Below are 17,391 nucleotides of genomic sequence, written 5' to 3'. Positions count from 1 at the left end.
CAATGCCTCAAGAATCATCCAATTTAGAGCTGTCTAGATCGAGATATGATAAAAATACCACTGACTGGTCAATTCCGCGTTTTCAGCTCTCAGCAGCAGACTTTTACTTCTGTATTTCGACATTTTGACCAGGAAAACAGCCGAATTGGACTTTGATGTCTTCATACAAAATGTAGATCTGTCTCTTAGCTTCGAAAATGGTTCAAGAAGCATCTCAATCCAATGTATGTACCTCAAGATATAGCCAAAATACCAACAGATGCCAAAGCTGACTTTTGTTTGATTCTTTTGTTCTTAAATTGCATTTCTCAGCTGAGTTGAATTTCGGTATTTCAACTTTTGGACAATGAAAACGGCTGAATTAGATTCTGATGTCTTCATACCAAATTTAGATCTATCTCTTAGCTTCAAAATGGTATAAAGATCACCTCAATCCAATCTGTGTAGCTCCAGATATAGTTAAAATACCAAAACGTGTCAGAGTTGTCAAAGCTGACTTTTCTTGATTCAAATTGCATTTCTCCTTTTACACTTCATATTTTATTTTCACCATTTTAATCCATCTTCAATCATCCAAATATTTTCTCAATGCACTTCATTTGATGATTGAATCATTAAACCTACAAAATATGAAATTTTTACCATAAAAATCAATAGAAATGCAATTTTCACACTTTAACCACAAAATGCATATTTTCACTAGAATCTTAGTTAATTATTTATAAAATTAAATAAAACACACCAAAACTAATTAATAAAGTACACTAAAAATACGTAAAATATACTCTTATCAACCGCTATTGGGCCAATAACCCTACCATCCATCAACTATCCCCACCTTCCCTGCAACTTCTCCCATCCATCCACCTTTCTTTGCCCCATCAACCCTCACTTCTGTAAGAAAGGGAAAGGGAGTTTGACAATAAGAGAAAGGGGATAGGGGTTTGACAATGGAAAAGGAAGGGCTTGTAGGTGATGAGTCTTGATCTCGTATGTTTAAGTGTATTTTATTACTTGATTTTTAGTGTGCTTTAACAATTTTGATAGCTAAATAAATAAATTTTTAGTGAAATTTGTATTTTGTGGTTTAAATGTGAAAAATTGCACTTCTATGAAGCTAAGTGATGAAAACTTCATGTTTTTATAACTTTTTATAATTCAATCATCAAATAAAGTGAAGTGAGATATTTGGATGATTCTTGATGATTTAAAGTGATTTAAAATGAACATGAAGTATAAAATGATAAAAAATGTGAAATGTAATCAAGTGGAAAAGAAGAAAAGATTGGCAGCTCTAATACCTTCTGACATTTAGCTATATAGTGAGCTACAAGCATTGGATTAAGATGATTCTTAACCCATTTTAAAACTAAAACATAGGGATACATTTCTTATGAAGATATCAAAATTCAGTTCATACATTTTCATGGTTAAAAAACTGAAACACGGTCATAAATTTTTGCTGCTGAAGATTGAAACAAAGTTCTAATCAATTGAGGGTATTTTAGTCATTTCTCAATCTATAGAATTCCAATTGAGATAATTCTTGATGCATTGGAAACTAACTCAATTACGTACAATTTTCACGTTTTGTGCAAAAGTTAGTTCACTTCCATCATCAAGAAATTTGTAGTTCAATTTAGAGTAAAAATAGAGCAATTTCCAAAATCATAAAAAATGTGCAAACCTGTAGAGGAAGACAAAACACAACCTAAAATGCGACCCTTCACCTGCATTTTAACCCCACATATTCATATTTCGGCTACTTTATAGTTGGAAATAGTTGAACTTCAACTTGTAGTTCTTTCCTACTATTTTTTTGACCAATTTTCAGAATGGATTTTGGCTGGAAAGTGCAAGAAGCATCTTGGAGACTTGGAGAATCAATATTGGAAATCTCAAGGCACAATTTATAAAACTTGAAACATGATTGTTAGGAGCAAAATCTTCTATAAATAGGGTCTCTTGTGAACATTTTTTGTAACTTTGGAGCCTAGACTCCTACACCAAATGTAGTCTTTCACTAGAACTTCCTACTTCATTAGTGTAGTATAGCTTAGTATAATTAGTTTTATCCAATCCTTGTATATAGCTAGACATAGATGAAGTTGAGGGTGAAAATGGAGAGTTTGGAACTCAAGTGACATGGGTGACATTTCTTCTATCATTTTGTTTCTTGTATTGATTTCATGTTTAGTGAATATATAAATTTGGTTCTTGTTTGTGTTATATTTATGTCTTGCTAGTTTTTATACCTAGGGGATGGATGAACTTCTATGATTGTTAAGTGAGTTTTTCTTGGTTATTTGAGTTTATTTCTTGAGCAAGTTATTTAGCACATTTGTTATTTCAATCATGATTAATTAACCATTAGTTGTGACTATCTAAAAGTACTATTTCATCAATAACCATTATGATTTAATACTAGTTCATGAAAGTGTTAAATCTAGGAAGTTAATTCACTAATATAGGATTACACTTTTGTGGCTTTGGTAGCTTATTCCCTGTAATTTCATAGAATTTAATGAATCCATAACTATTTTCATATCACATTAGTAGATATAGAGTAATTATAGATATGGTTGGTATATTCGCGAAAGCGTATATCACATACATTTGAAAATTATGCCATAACTAACCAAAGTAAATGAATTCATTTAACCAGTAATTTTACTTACAATAGTAGTTAGTAAATCCATAACTCTAAGAATCTCTTTGTTATTGTTTTTACCAATTTTTTATGATTCATAGTATAAATTTACTTGCTTTAATTGTAGTAGTCTAAATAATAGAAGAGTTCAAAAATCACTAGTAGTTGATAATCTTTTCTGTGGGATTAACACCTAATATCTCTTATACTCGATAAACAATCTGTATATTTGAAGAAAATGGGGTGTTTAGGTTTTTAAACTTTGGTGTGAAATAAAAATCTCGTCAATGGAGGGAAAAAATGAGTGAATAGGGAGAGGATCTCATGGTCGTGGGTGAGATAGGGGAAGGAGACGAGAGTGGAGAAGGGACGGCAAATCATTATCATTATCATTATCATCTCAAGAACTCTAAAAACACCTTAGAGCCTTACATCAAAAAATTTTTTAAAAACACATCATTTTCATTATCATTATCATTATTACTATCATTATCATTATTATCATTATCATTACTATTATAAAAGTTACCATGAGTTTTGGTATCGTTGAACTATGCATTTTGATGGTCTTAATTTTTGTTATCCCAATTATGCTCTTATTAATTGATGATTGATGATTAATGTTTTATAGTTTGCTTTTACTATAATTTATGATGATTGAAGTTCATTCTAGAAAATATTGGTTGATGACAAGACCAAACATTAATTGATACTTAAGTTCACTATATTGCATCCGACCATTTTAATTTATAAAGAAAAATCTCATTAAACTTGTAAACACAAAATGAGTTAAGAAACGGTCAGCAAATAGATGAATTATATTAGTTGTATCCATCCAATTCAAACGAAGGGGAAGAATTTTGCATGTCACACACAAATGTCACAATTTGATTTTAGTATGAAAGTATAAGCAAAAATTTTGGCTCTAGGTTTTATCACATCAAAATTACCATTTTCTCCAATAATTAGAAACATTTTACTACATTTCAATGATAATAAATATCAATTAATATGGTTCATGAATACAGTTACAAAAATGAAACATCCCTTTGAGTAATAGTGTATTAAAATCTAACGGTCATGTTAAAAGACAGTCTTCTAACTAAAATAGTACTATGCATCATTTACAAGTCAATATTAATAGTAAACAAAAGAAAAAAAGAAACACAAAAAAAGATCAAAACTAAATGAAAAAAACCATGATATGACATAAAGAATGATAAACGTTACCCAAAAAAATTGCAAAATTCAATTCAAATATCATCAAAGAGAACAATAAGATCAACCGAATCAAACAAAATGTAAAAACATAAATATAGATGCAACTTTGATATCAATAGTACCAGCCATCTTAGTTAGATTGAAGTGTTAGTATAATTAGCTTCAATTTCAGTGATACCCAAAGTACTCTACATTAAATGACACAAAGAAAGACAAAAAATGACAAAACATTGAAAAATTAAACTCAAATGATGGATATTTTGATACCCAATGTGTCATTAGTCTTAGATTAGAGTGTTAGCAGAATCTAGTCTTAGTTTTTAGTGCTGCCTTAAGTATTCTCTTCTCGAATAATATTCAATATTGGTAATTATCACAAAAAATGAAGCACCAAATCTGAATTATGGAGACAATTAAAATAATAAAGCACTTTTATCTAAAACTGTCCCTTTGCGTTTTACTCCCAATTTATTTGTTAATGAAAAATTCTTGATTATTCACAATTCTAATTCCAATTCCAAGATCATCAGAAGTATTAACATGGATACTACAAAAATGGTGATCCGAGGATAAAAAGTTATTGTTGCTTTTGCTTAATTTGCTTTAGAGAAAATAAAGAAAGCCAACTAGCTAACAATTCAAAGACATCTGGAAGAGTAAAAGAAAATTGACACAGTATATGAGTATTTTTGTTGTCGTATGAGCCAGTCTCCGGAAACTATTAGCCACATCTTTTGCATGGGGACGTGGCGGAAGCAGGTTTGGGGTTGCTTTGGGGGTCTCATTGGCGGATTTAATGAGGCTCTCACGGTTCGACATAAGGTTATGAGTTGGTGGGTGAGACCTACTCATACCTCTTACCTAGGTTATGTTCTCTGCACGTTGCCATCGTTGATTTGCTAGAACTTATGGAAGATGCGAAATATGTGGATTTTCGAGGGTAAGCTAGACTCGGTCATGCATGTTTGTGATCAGATTTTTTTGGAGCTGTGAGAATGTTTCTGTCTTCAACTTCGGGAGGTGCCACAGATCTGTAGTTCGCGGAGTGGCTTTTTCGATATGATAGCTCGGTTGCGAAGCAGGGTTACCATCCTGGAGGTTTGTTGGAAGTGTCCGACGCAGTCGGTGGTGAAGCTGAATGCCGATGGTTGCTCAAGGGGTAATCCAGGGATGAGTGGCAGTGGGGGGTTGTTCAGGGATTATGCTGGGAGGTTCATGCTTGGGTTTTCATGTTACTTTAGGAAGACTACAAGTCTTTAGGTAGAGATGAAAGCTCTCTTGTTTGGTGTTCGATTAGGGGTATCCCATGGCTTAGGAATGTTGCATCTGGAATCTGATTCACTGGTGTTGGTCCGTATTATTCAGGGAAAGGCTAGTTGTCCTTGGCAGTTTCAGAGGGAGTTACTAGATTTGTAGCAATATAGCCGGTATTTTGAAGCTGTGTCTCACTGCTTTCGGGAGGCTAACAAGCCGGCGGACAGATTGTCTAATGTTGGAGTGGAGGCTAGGTGTACTATGATTTATGAGGACTATAAGGCATTACCTAGGTTGGTGAGGGGTGATATTACCTCAGATGTGTCTGGGTTTCCAAATTTTCGTAGATGTCGTTGGTAGGGGTTGGCTAGAGATGGTTCAGGTTGATCGTTCTTGTACTCCTGGGGGAGGGATGATCCCGGGATTTGTGTTTTTTTTGGATGCATTAATAATATTTTTATTTATATATAAAAAAAGAGTAGATGATTTACTGAACTACATAATGAATGTAAAATAAATAATTTAGTATATCCATGTAATACTATTGTTAACCTATAATGGCTGTTCATAATATCTGAAAAAACATTATATTTTAGGATAATACAATCATATATAAAATACATGAAATATTACTATTCTACAATAAATTCTCTAAAACCACTCCCAAAAAAAAAAAACTTAACTCAAACGGCACCCAAATTTTGCCAGCATATGTTCTGAACCAAAAGGTGATTAAACAATAATTTTAGAATTTAATTGGGCCTGCCTTCTTGGTTTCTCTAAGGGTGGTTTTAAGAAAATTGAAGTATGTTCCTTTATTAGTGTGTTTCTAAGATAAAAATATGGTTGACTTTGTCTTCTAAATGGGCAAAATCTAAAAAATATAGGGTCTGTTTGTTTGGGTGAAAAAGGTTTTCCGAAAAATATTTTCCATATTTTCTGTTGTTTGGTTGTCAATTAATTTGGGAAAATAATTTCTGACAGAAAATAAGTTACACCCATAGAAGAAAAATGACTTCCTTATCTATCATTGTGAAGTTATTTTCCTTTCATAAAAGCAGTCTTCTTTTCACAGTCTCCAGCAAGGAACCATCGATAAAAGGAGTAAGAAATTCCGAGCACCATGCTTCCGCGGAATGCTGGGCCAATCATGCTGGTTTCTCATCACCTTTTGCTAGAGCCTAGAGCCGCTGTGTGCTTTATGATGCTTCCAGCTCCATGATGGCCAGACCGTCGCTACATTTTTCAAGATATTCCAGGTCTAGGCTACTAAACACACAACTGTTTCCACATATCCCCCATTTATACTTCCCATCCAATTAAATCAACCTCAGCTACTAGAAATGGGAAGCAAGAAATACATTATTAGGACTCCACCCAAAAGTTCCTAAAAACCCATCAAAACTGGGTACATCAAACTAAAATAAACACCTCAAGTACCAGGGTCTTTATAAACTTTTCTACTACAGATTCTGTACAAATACTCTCAATTGCATCATTTATACACCACAAAATATAGACTTTCTGCATTTACAGAGTTCAAGTCATCCATTATCCTCCTTGCAGCTAAACTGTATCAACGTAGGCTAAACCCATCAAGCAAATTCAGTTGTCTAGGGAGGTTAGCAGTTATTGCAACTCTTACCACGAAGAAAAATTTTTATATTCTCCTATTGAGACACCTACTTTTCTTTTCTTTGTCACAGAAACCGTGGGTAGACTGCTGTCAACAGCAGTAGTAGACTCAACCTGTGAATTCCTTGCTTTCAAGTAATTCCCTACACCACCACCCAAACCTTGACTCCCTGAAGTGCCAGTCCCTGAATTGCTGTACCATGAGCCAACCTTATCCTGAAATGCAAAGAAATAAATAAGCCATTTAAATAGTAGAAGTGGGGGAAAAAATACAGACGCAAGACAGCTTGAACAATATCAGATCCAGGACTAACATTTTCTTCATCTTCAGCATTGTTCTCATTAGTACTCTTCTTCTCGTCCTCTTCATCAGATTTTCACTTAATAACGAAACACTGGAAAATTATGGGAAAGGAAGTGATTTTCCAGGAAAATGACTTCGATGGAAAATATTTCCCTAGGAAAATATTTTCAGTCCAACCAAACGGACCCATATTGTTCAAATAGAGATTTTTATGGTATTGCATTATACAAGTGGTCACTGAAAGCCGCTATAGAATCAGATCAAGTCCAATCAAGCCTGAGTCTAGCATGATTCAAGTTCAATTCACATTTAATTCAGGTCTATTATTTAGACCCAAAGCCTACTTAACCCAATTAAAGATTAGGTTCACTGTGCTTTTTTTGAAGCAAGCGGACTAACAATCCTATTTATACTTTTTTCAATATTTATTTTTCTTAATGAAAAGTTTATAGAATACTATATTAAAAATTTTTGTCCCTGCATCTAAGGCAAAGCACTTTAATCCTTCATCACAATCTTTTGGAACCTGCAGTAATCTTTATTACATGGCATCTGTCCTTTTATTGTTTTCCACAAGTCAAGTCAATGGAGATTATAAATTCCTGACAACAAAAGGATCCTGCATTTTTTTCTTTTGAAGTTGTAGAATTCGGATTCTCTTTTACTAAATTACTAGTCTTTTGCCACCACCCATTTGCATGGTTTTACACAGATTTGAGTGTTGGAAATGGTTAATATAGAACTCTCTATGATTGTAAAGTTTTACATTATACATTGTAGAGCTTCTATTATTGCAAGTACATAGGTAGTACACGAGTATACGGAATATCTGAATGCCAATTCCATAGTAAAGATTATCAATTACTAGAATGTGATTATTTAGACTAACACAAGTAAAGTAAGTAAATCTATTTTACAAATATGCAACAAATGTAAGAAAAATTATAAGAGTAAGGATCCTAAGATTATAGAATTCCTTAGTACTCTTACAAGTAGTATGAGTTTTTATTTTTTAACTAGACAAATATTCTAAAATTTATTGTTAATTCCAGTGTAGTATATGGATGAACCATCATGAACTCGTGTATAAGTCAAGAAGTCCACGACATGCCTACACTTGAGTTCTGCAAAATATTGCCTTTTTAAGTTATTTCCGTTATACCATTGACTTAATTATTCCTCGAGTCAAGTTAGTTAAACCTGCCTACAAAAGGGAGGGGGGCAAGGGATGGGTTGGGTAGTTCAGAGGGAGAGAGTGTAAGTTAGATGTTCCGAATTCGAATCCTTCCACTTACGTTAAAAAAAAAAAATGCCTACAGAAGAGATGTAAGGTTTGATATTGAGGATTATCTATTATTTCCTAACCATTAACTTTCTTCCTTCTTCTTTCTCCTGTTTGATACCATATGCATCATGGACATGTACCTACAGGAATGAAATCACTTACAAGGGTAATAAGGACCTACTCGACTTTTTTTCAATTCTTTAATTCTCTTCTATTCTTTCTTGTCTAATTCTATAGATCAAAACACTTCCTTCTAACAGCACAATTATACATCTAACCTATATCAAAATGTAAACAACTATTTGACTGCGGGTTGGAGGCATTTGGACAAATATATTCAATTATTTCACATTTTAAATTCATTTTTTCCTTTTGCATCTTCATATTCTTTTGTGGAATGAGATCTAGCAATTGTGGGGCTAACAAATTGGGCAGAAGCATATTTTGCTCCACGAGATTGTTTTGAATTCGCTCTTTTTGAGGCAAAAGGTAGCTTCAATATTCTTTTGTCCGATAAGAATAACAATCGTGGGGGTAACAAATTGGCTAGAAGCATTCTTTGCTTCATGAGATTATTTTTGAGTTTGTTCTTTTTGAGGATTGCGATTCTTTACTTGTACCATTAAAGTAGTTATGGGCCATCATTCCTTCACAAAGTAAAAGTGACAAGGAAAAGATAGAAGTCATGATTACATTCCAAAGGCCATAGGACAGAATGTTATAGCTACAGAGCAAAAATGGTATTCCAACTTCCGGTTACACTACAAAGTATCTTCTCTCTATCTAGCAAAGGATTTTGTATTGTACAAGTCTATGTTATCCATGTTATACCTCAGGTTGGTGTAAGTTGTTGAATATTTGGTGTATCTTTCCACTAGGTTAGTGCATATCAAGACTTATATCAAATATTGTAAGACTTGCACCAATAAAATACAATTTTTGTGTAAGTCTCGTGTATACTAACTTGGTTAAAAAATACACTAAATATTGAACAATTTACGCTGACGAAAGAGTGTAACACGAGTATAACAGGTAAGTATATAATAGAAGATGTTTTGCCCTCTGTCGCGCCCCGTTTTTTGATAAAATGAATAAATGGTTTAAAATGTATTTTTCGATTCAATTTGTGATTGGAAAATGAATTGTGATTTAAAAGAAAAATAGGTCTAAATGGGGGTTTGAGAATGCGACGATTTGACCCAAAATTATAGTTTAAAAAGGGTTTTTAAAACTAAATACGGAGTCGCCACTTGGTAATGAGTTAAGGTGTACCAAGTCACCTAAAAAATGTATTTTTTTTTAAAAAAATAGGAAAAAGTAGTGAGAAACCCTTTTTAAACGACTCCTAGTCTACGTAAACCAAAGAAAAAGGTTCGGGAGTCACATTTGACAAAGGGGAAGGCAAGGATAAAATCCAAGGCACCCCTTTGACCTAGCCAAGGCTAGTTGCATGATTTAATCAAAGATTTTCTTGTTTTAATCAAAGAATTTATTACATTTGGATGCACTACGTGAATGCAAATCCTACACCTAGGGGTATTGGGGGAAATTTCCCTTCAAAGGTTGAGTGGTGCCAATCACATTAATTGTGAAGCCCAATAACGATCCTTTGAAGAAGTCACGAATAATGCGAGTGGGATGCAAATGAATGGAATGCATGTATGCAATGTGAGGACATGAGTTTGAAAAAGTAATAAAAGACAATAAATATGTAAATGAAAATGTGCACGTGAGTGGGCAAGGTACGGTATGTGACATGATAATATGAAGTGCATGTGTGCAAGTGATGATAAAAGTGTTCGTGTGCAAGTGAAGAAACATAAAGGTGTACGTGTGCAAAATGGGAGGAAAAATGAAAGTGTGATGGGGGTATAAAATGATTGAGTGGATTTAAAAATGCATGAGCCTAGGGAATTCATGCATATTGGGTACGGGAAGACCTAAATCGTGACTCAATTTGCCCTTTTATAGAGGGAATACAAGCGTGCTAAGGCTTAGAAAAAGCCACACTCGTCTATATCCCATATTTAAGGGGACTCTCAAGCAAATGAACCCCTATAAACTAGCATGAAGTGCAAAACCTAAATTGAGAGGGAAGGGATTAGAGGGGCATGCGAAATGATAAAACTAAGAAAAATGCATGACATGTAATGAACATGCAAACATGTACTAACGAGGGGAAATTCCTAAGAGTCTAGCGTTGGACTAGCCCATTCTATGAATTCCGACTAGCGTTGGACTAGTGGAAACGTTCATTCATTCATCACATTCTTTCATGGCCATGGAAAGCGAGTAGACATGCCAAACACTCGTAAACACATAGCACATAACACTTAGCATGCTCGACTAGATGCAAGGCCCTAATAAAGCAAATTAACACGTAACAACTAAGCATGCAAGACACATAAGACAATTAAAGCCCTAACTATTACATTTGCTAGCTAGGCACACGTCTTCGATAGGTCTTCATTGAATGCTCCTCCAAGCCCTATCTATTACAAGCCAAGAGGTGTACACATACCCCATAAAGAATAACTTACTAAAAGCAAGAGTAAATAAAGTAAAGGAGCTAAAGACAGGCAAGGAAAGCAAATTAATCATGCAAATTCACACATAACACATAGGAGCACGTAGAGTCAAATAAAGTAAGAAATAAATGATTAGATATACCTCCCCTTCGATGGTAATCAAATGAAGTGAAAATGGCTTCAAAACAATAAAAAGGTCAAGGTACCACTTTATTTGGGAAAAATTAAAGAAAAACATACAACAACGGGCTCACATGGTCATAAAGCTCTTAAATCATGCATGAAGTGCAATTTAAACAAAGCATGGTAATTATTTGAAGCAAACAAGCAATAAAACTTGCAAAATTAAAGCTGCCAAGGACCAAATTGAGGACACATTATTCAATTGGTTGGGTCATAGTGAAACACAGGAGAAACTTGAAGGATTAAGATTGATTAAGTATTCCAATTACTGGGCGCATAGTGAGTCAAAAGGGGACTTGGGGGGCCGAAGTGCAATTTTTCTTTTGGTTTTTCATGCAGCTCATGCAACTCACGTAAGAAAATCTATTTCTGCAACATTTTCTCTTATGCTTGCTCAAAACGAAACCCAACTCAAACTCACATCTTATTTCCAAAAATCAGATTTCAAGTTCACATACATAGCTTTAACTAAGCTGCAAACTATGTCATTACCATCACCTCAACAGGTAGAAAACTTAGAAGGAAAAAACATGCAAGTTCTATGCAATAGCCATGAAACAAGTTTCTGCAATTACTTCACATACACTAGCAACCGAAGACTGCTGCACTTTCTTCTCAAGCTCAAGCTTCTTAATCACAACCGTGATCAAATTTTCCAAACCAACCAATTTCATTCAGACCCAACAAACAGAAAACTTAGCAACTTTATTCAGACAAACAGAAAAATTAGCAACTTCATTCAAACAGAAAAATTAGCAAAACATCAAAGGTTTGAAACTTCAGCAAACAAATCTTTTGAGCTTAGGCAGTTCGCATGGAAGCTGCACTCAAGCATTTCGAATCACAAACCCATGCTCAAAATCCTGTTAAGCTTCTCATGCATACAAACTACAACTTTCGGTCAAGGCTGGAATTACTATCTAACAAAAATAGCAAAGTTTGGAACCGCAATGGAAGAAAATAGCAAGACACAACCGTAAATTTCTGGTGCAGCAAAATGAATATGCATTTTCCAGCAGGTACTTGGGCATGATTCAAATGTCTTTTTGACCCAAAGACATGAACTCAACACTAAACTTTCCACTTCTTCCTTTCCACACAGAATTAAGCATGCAAGCGCAGAGAACAGCCACGGAAAGAAACAGTAAGAAGAAAAATGCAGCAATTTTTATTTGCGTGCAAACACTCCAACAAGCTCTACCAATATGTCATTTACAGACCAAATGCAAGGAATTTGCCCCCCATTACCATCGAATGTCCCCAAACATGAACTTTCTTATAGACGCAAACAAAGCCAATGAACAAAACAGGAGCAATGAAGCGCAGCTTTTCTTATTTCAGACAAGACTTCCGGATATCATCTTAACAGTAATCGCATGCATGACCCTCTTAAAATATTCTAGAGTGAAATCAACAAGTGTGGAATATTTTACAGCTTGTCAAACTTTAAATGCAACAATTTGGAATCCCAAAATTCCCAAAGAAAACTGGAAAAATTCTTTCTCCCTTCCTCGGATAAATTGAAACATTTCCAGCAGCTATGTGTCAACAATTTTGGCCAAATTTGCCCCCAGTTCAAATGGTTTACTACTGAATGTCATACAAGACTTAAAACAACATTTTTCATGCATTTCCAAGCATTATTTTCCAGAGAAAAATTCCCAAAAACAACTGCAAATTCCAGTTTCACTCCCTCGGCAAATCACATAAATTTTCCAGCACTTGGTTGGTCTTAAATCCGAATTTACCTCGGTTGAATCATTGTGTTAAGTACCCAAAACTAACATGCAAGGCTACTTAATGAAATTACTATCATTTCTAGTTCAGATCAAGTTCGGACAGCAACTATAAACATCCACAAATCCAGAAATTCATTCGGCTATTCTCGGATGATCTTGCATGCAGCAGATTTTCTTGTTCATTTTTATTTCTTGCTTAACCGAGCTAATGAGCTGCATGCAAAGCTTAATCATCTTGTCTTAAGTTAGTTAATCACATTTATAAGCTCAGATTGCCTCAGGGAAACAAAATTAAAGCTGCATTTCCATTTCAGTTTCTCGGCAAACCCATTCCTTCCGAATCAGATTTTTCTAATGCTTTGTTTTCATCATCCGGAAGCATAAACTTCACATGCAAGCTCTTAAACAGCTTCATCTACCCATAAACAACTCATCTAAGTCCAGAAATTACCTCAGCTTGAAGCTTAATACACACGACTAGCAGCTGCAACAAACCTCCACTCTCGGCTGTCCAGAAATTGCAGACCGCTAGCTCTCTCTCTCTCCCTTGCTCTGGCTTGCGGCTGGATTAAGGAAATTTGGTTCTCAGCCTTCACCAACTCACGGATGGAAGGAGGAATGAACCGCAGGTCTCTCTCTTCCCTCTCTAGTTTACGGACAGAAAGAAAGGAAACCAAAGGCTCGGCTCTCTCTCTCGGTCGTTAACTCCAAGGAAACCGCTCCCTCACAGCTCACGGCAGCAAAATGAAAAATGGAAGTCTGATATTGTGGTGAATTGGAAATGGTATCTAGTGGAATGTGTGGTTGGTGGAATGTATATGTTTTTGTATTGTGAGTGGAGTTGGGGGCTGAAATGAAGATGAATCGCGGATGGAGGAGGTTGAGTGTTTTAGAGGGGAAAGGAAATGTGATCCGGCAGAAATGGAATTGTGATTTTTTGATTTTTTGATTTTTTTTTGAAATTAATTAAATAAAACTGATAATAACAACAAAAACAACAAAAAAAAATAATTTAATTAACATTGGATAGAAACTAAATAAACTAAAATCAACAAAGCACAATTTTCCATTTTTCATCAATTTCCTCTTTTTTCTTCTTTTTTTTTTCACAAATTTTACGTTAAAACTTAAAACTAAAACTAAAACTAAAACGTGAACAAAATTAATATGACAAATAATTAGCAAATAAAGACCAATAAAAAAAGTAACAACTAAAATTGCAGACAAATCTAAAACAAATCACTGAATTAGATGCAACATACAAATTATTTTAAAAATTTTGGGTGTCTACAGTTTGGCCCCTCTTTGCTTTGAGTTTTTGAAAAAACTTGAGAACAGCAGTAAGACACCTAATACTTACCCTGTGTTAATTCGGCCCTGCTGCAAAATGATTTGAAGCGGACCAGGAATTTTAAAAACAGGGACTGACCCGCAACAAGGAATTTAAAACGGGACTGACCCGAACAAGGAATTTAAAACGGCTGGCCGAACCAGAATTTAAACGGGACCTGGCCCGAACAGGAATTTTAAAAGCGGACTGACCGCCGAACAGGAAATTTAAACGGGACTGGCCCGAAACAGGAATTTAAAAGCGGGAAAAAACTGGCTCGCGAACAGGGACCAGAATAAGGATTTAAAACGGGACTGGCCCGAACAGGAATTTAAAACGGGACTGACCCGAATAAGGATTTAAAACGGGACTGGCCCGAACAGGAATTTAAAACGGGACTGGCCCGAACAGGAATTTAAAACGGAATTTAAAAACGGGACTTGGCCCGAATAAAGTGAATTTATAAACGGGCTGGCCGGCGAACAGGAATTTTAAAAAAACGGGAACTGGCCGAAAAACAGGAATTTAAAACAGGACTGGCCCGAACAGGAATTTAAAACGGGACTGGCCCGAATAGGAATTTAAAACGGGACTGACCCGAACAGGAATTTAAAACGGGACTGGCCCGAACAGGAATTTAAAACGGGACTGGCCCGAACAGGAATTTAAAACGAAACTTCACTGGGGAAGTTTAAACAATGAATTAAGTTTTTTTTTTTTTTTTTTTTTTTTTTTTTTTTTTTTTTTTTTAAGAATAAGTTCAACTTTTGTACCAAGAGGGAAATTTGGATTTCTGTGACTGAAACGATAGCTGATGCTGTTTCTTATGATCGAGTCTTGCAAATAACATCGATCCTTGTTTACTGGGAAGCTTTTGTCTGACATCGGTTTAGGTGCCAAAAAGAGAGTGGCTGCTTTTGTTTGTAAATGCAACATTCCTGCAAAAAAGAAGAAATAATGGGCTTGCCACCATTATTTGATCCGGTTTGCCTTGAGAGTCGTGTAAACATGAGTCTTGTGATGCTTTTATTTCGGCTCGGCGGCGTCTGCCTTAAACCTTTCAATTTCTGAGACTGATAAAATGCAGATTTATCACGTCACCCAATCCAGGTGGTAGCTTTGTTGTATGTTACTCCCTGTAACTGATGATTGAATCCCCTATCTTTGCACAAACCTCAGGGTTTATCATTCATTTGAATTTAATGGTGAAAGAATGATGCATGAAAATTAGTCATATAAAAATCAATGTATATGCAAGATGATTTCCTATGTTAGGCAAAGATGAGCATGCAAAAGAATGTAGACAATCATAAGCATTCATACACAAATAATTTGAGAATAACCAAGAGGTTTATAAAGATACATTTTGCAAAAGAATATTTGTAAAGAACAAATACAAATTTAACCAACGAATATCATATTCAAAACTTTGGATATTTTCTCTTCGGAATCCGATATTGGCAGAAGTATCACAAATATGAGGAAAACCCCAAATGAACCAGGTCACCGGCTGTTCCTTCTTGAGCTTGTCTGTTGAGAAAACCTACCTTGGCGCCCTTTCGGGTTTTCACCAAGGTTGCCCCCACCCCTTTTGTTGTTTTTCTTTTCTCTTTTCCTTTTTCTTTTCTTTCTTTTTTCTTTTCCTTTTTCCTTTTTTTTCTTTTCTTTTTCTTTTTCTTTTTCTTTCGAGGTGCCCCTTCGGGTTTTCACCTAAAGAAGAATGAAATATCTCGACCATGATCGACTCAGAAACATGAATTAAAGATTTCTGGCATCAGTAAAATGTACTTCCCTTGTAAAATTAGGCGAAGACATTACGGACATCACCTGCCAGTTGATTAACAAATTTTCTTATAGAAATGCAGCAAGTGACGAAAACCAGGACTTTGGGCTTTTGTAATGAGGTCAGGTGGGGTGTTTTTCAAGAAAGGTTGAGGCTTGAAAGCAGATTTGATACGAGGGGTGAAATAACTTGAGATTGCACCCTTTTGAGAACAACTCCGAAACTGAGGAAAATTTGCCCCAGTTTGATCAGATTTTCTCTCTTTGCATTTTTCATTGTATTTTCCTCACTTTTTGCATTTTTCTTTGAAAACTAAATTTGCCCCAGTGTAGGTTTTTTTTTTTTCGAAACAAATTTGCCCCAGTGTGGGGTTTGCAATTCTCAAGGGTTATCAAACGAGATTTGTCAATTCTGATGGCTCAAAGGGGACAAGTAGAGATAAAATGTTTTTTAGTGTAAAAGAAGATGGCCTGACTTGCATTTCGCCATTTGCATGAATTTCTAAAGAAAATTTGCATGATCAAATGAAAAACTTTTTGCACATATCTGAGTTGATGGGTTGAGGGAAAACCCGTCCATCCATTTCCGCCAAAATAAGAGCTCCGCCAGGTAATACCTTTTGGATAATGAACGGCCCTTGCCAATTTGGAGCGAACTTGCCTTTAGCTTCATCTTGCATTGACAAAATTCGCTTCAGTACCTTATCACCTTCTTCAAATGCCCGCCGATGGACTTTTTTGTTGTAAGCTCGGGCCACACGTTTTTGATGGCATTGCCCATGACAGATAGCATTGAATCGCTTCTCATCTATCAAAGTCAATTGCTCATGGCGCTGCTTGATCCAATCGGCCTCCTCCAATTTAGCTTCCATAAGGATTCGTAGCGACGGAATTTCAACCTCAGCTGGTAATACAGCTTCCATCCCATACATAAGTGAATATGGCGTTGCCCCAGTCGATGTCCGAATAGAAGTCCGGTACGCCATCAATGCATAAGGCAACTTTTCATGCCAATCGCGATGCTTTTCTGTCATTTTACGGATAATTTTCTTCAGATTCTTATTTGCGGCTTCTACAGCTCCATTCATCTGAGGCCTATAAATGGCAGAATTGCGGTGTTTGATTTTGAACTGCTCACATAGTCCATCTACCATGTCATTGTTCAGATTCTTGGCATTGTCCGTGATAAGCGTTTCGGGTACTCCAAAGCGACAGATGATATAATCTCTCAGGAAATTGGCCACTACCTTCTTCGTGACATGTTTGAATGACTCTGCTTCAACCCATTTGGTAAAGTACTCGATCGCCACCAATATAAATCGATGTCCATTTGAAGCGGGAGGATCGATTGTACCAATCACGTCCATACCCCACATTGAACAGGGCCATGGGGCGGTCATGCTATGCAGTTCAGTGGGTGGAACGCGTATAATGTCACCGTGCATTTGGCATTTTATACATCTCCGGACAAAATCTATAC

The sequence above is a fragment of the Coffea eugenioides genome, unplaced genomic scaffold (assembly GCF_003713205.1).
Source record: "Coffea eugenioides isolate CCC68of unplaced genomic scaffold, Ceug_1.0 ScVebR1_3256;HRSCAF=4439, whole genome shotgun sequence".
NCBI classification, from domain to species: domain Eukaryota; kingdom Viridiplantae; phylum Streptophyta; class Magnoliopsida; order Gentianales; family Rubiaceae; genus Coffea; species Coffea eugenioides.
The sequence above is the reverse complement of the archived record's forward strand: the minus strand, read 5'-3'. Positions refer to the sequence as shown.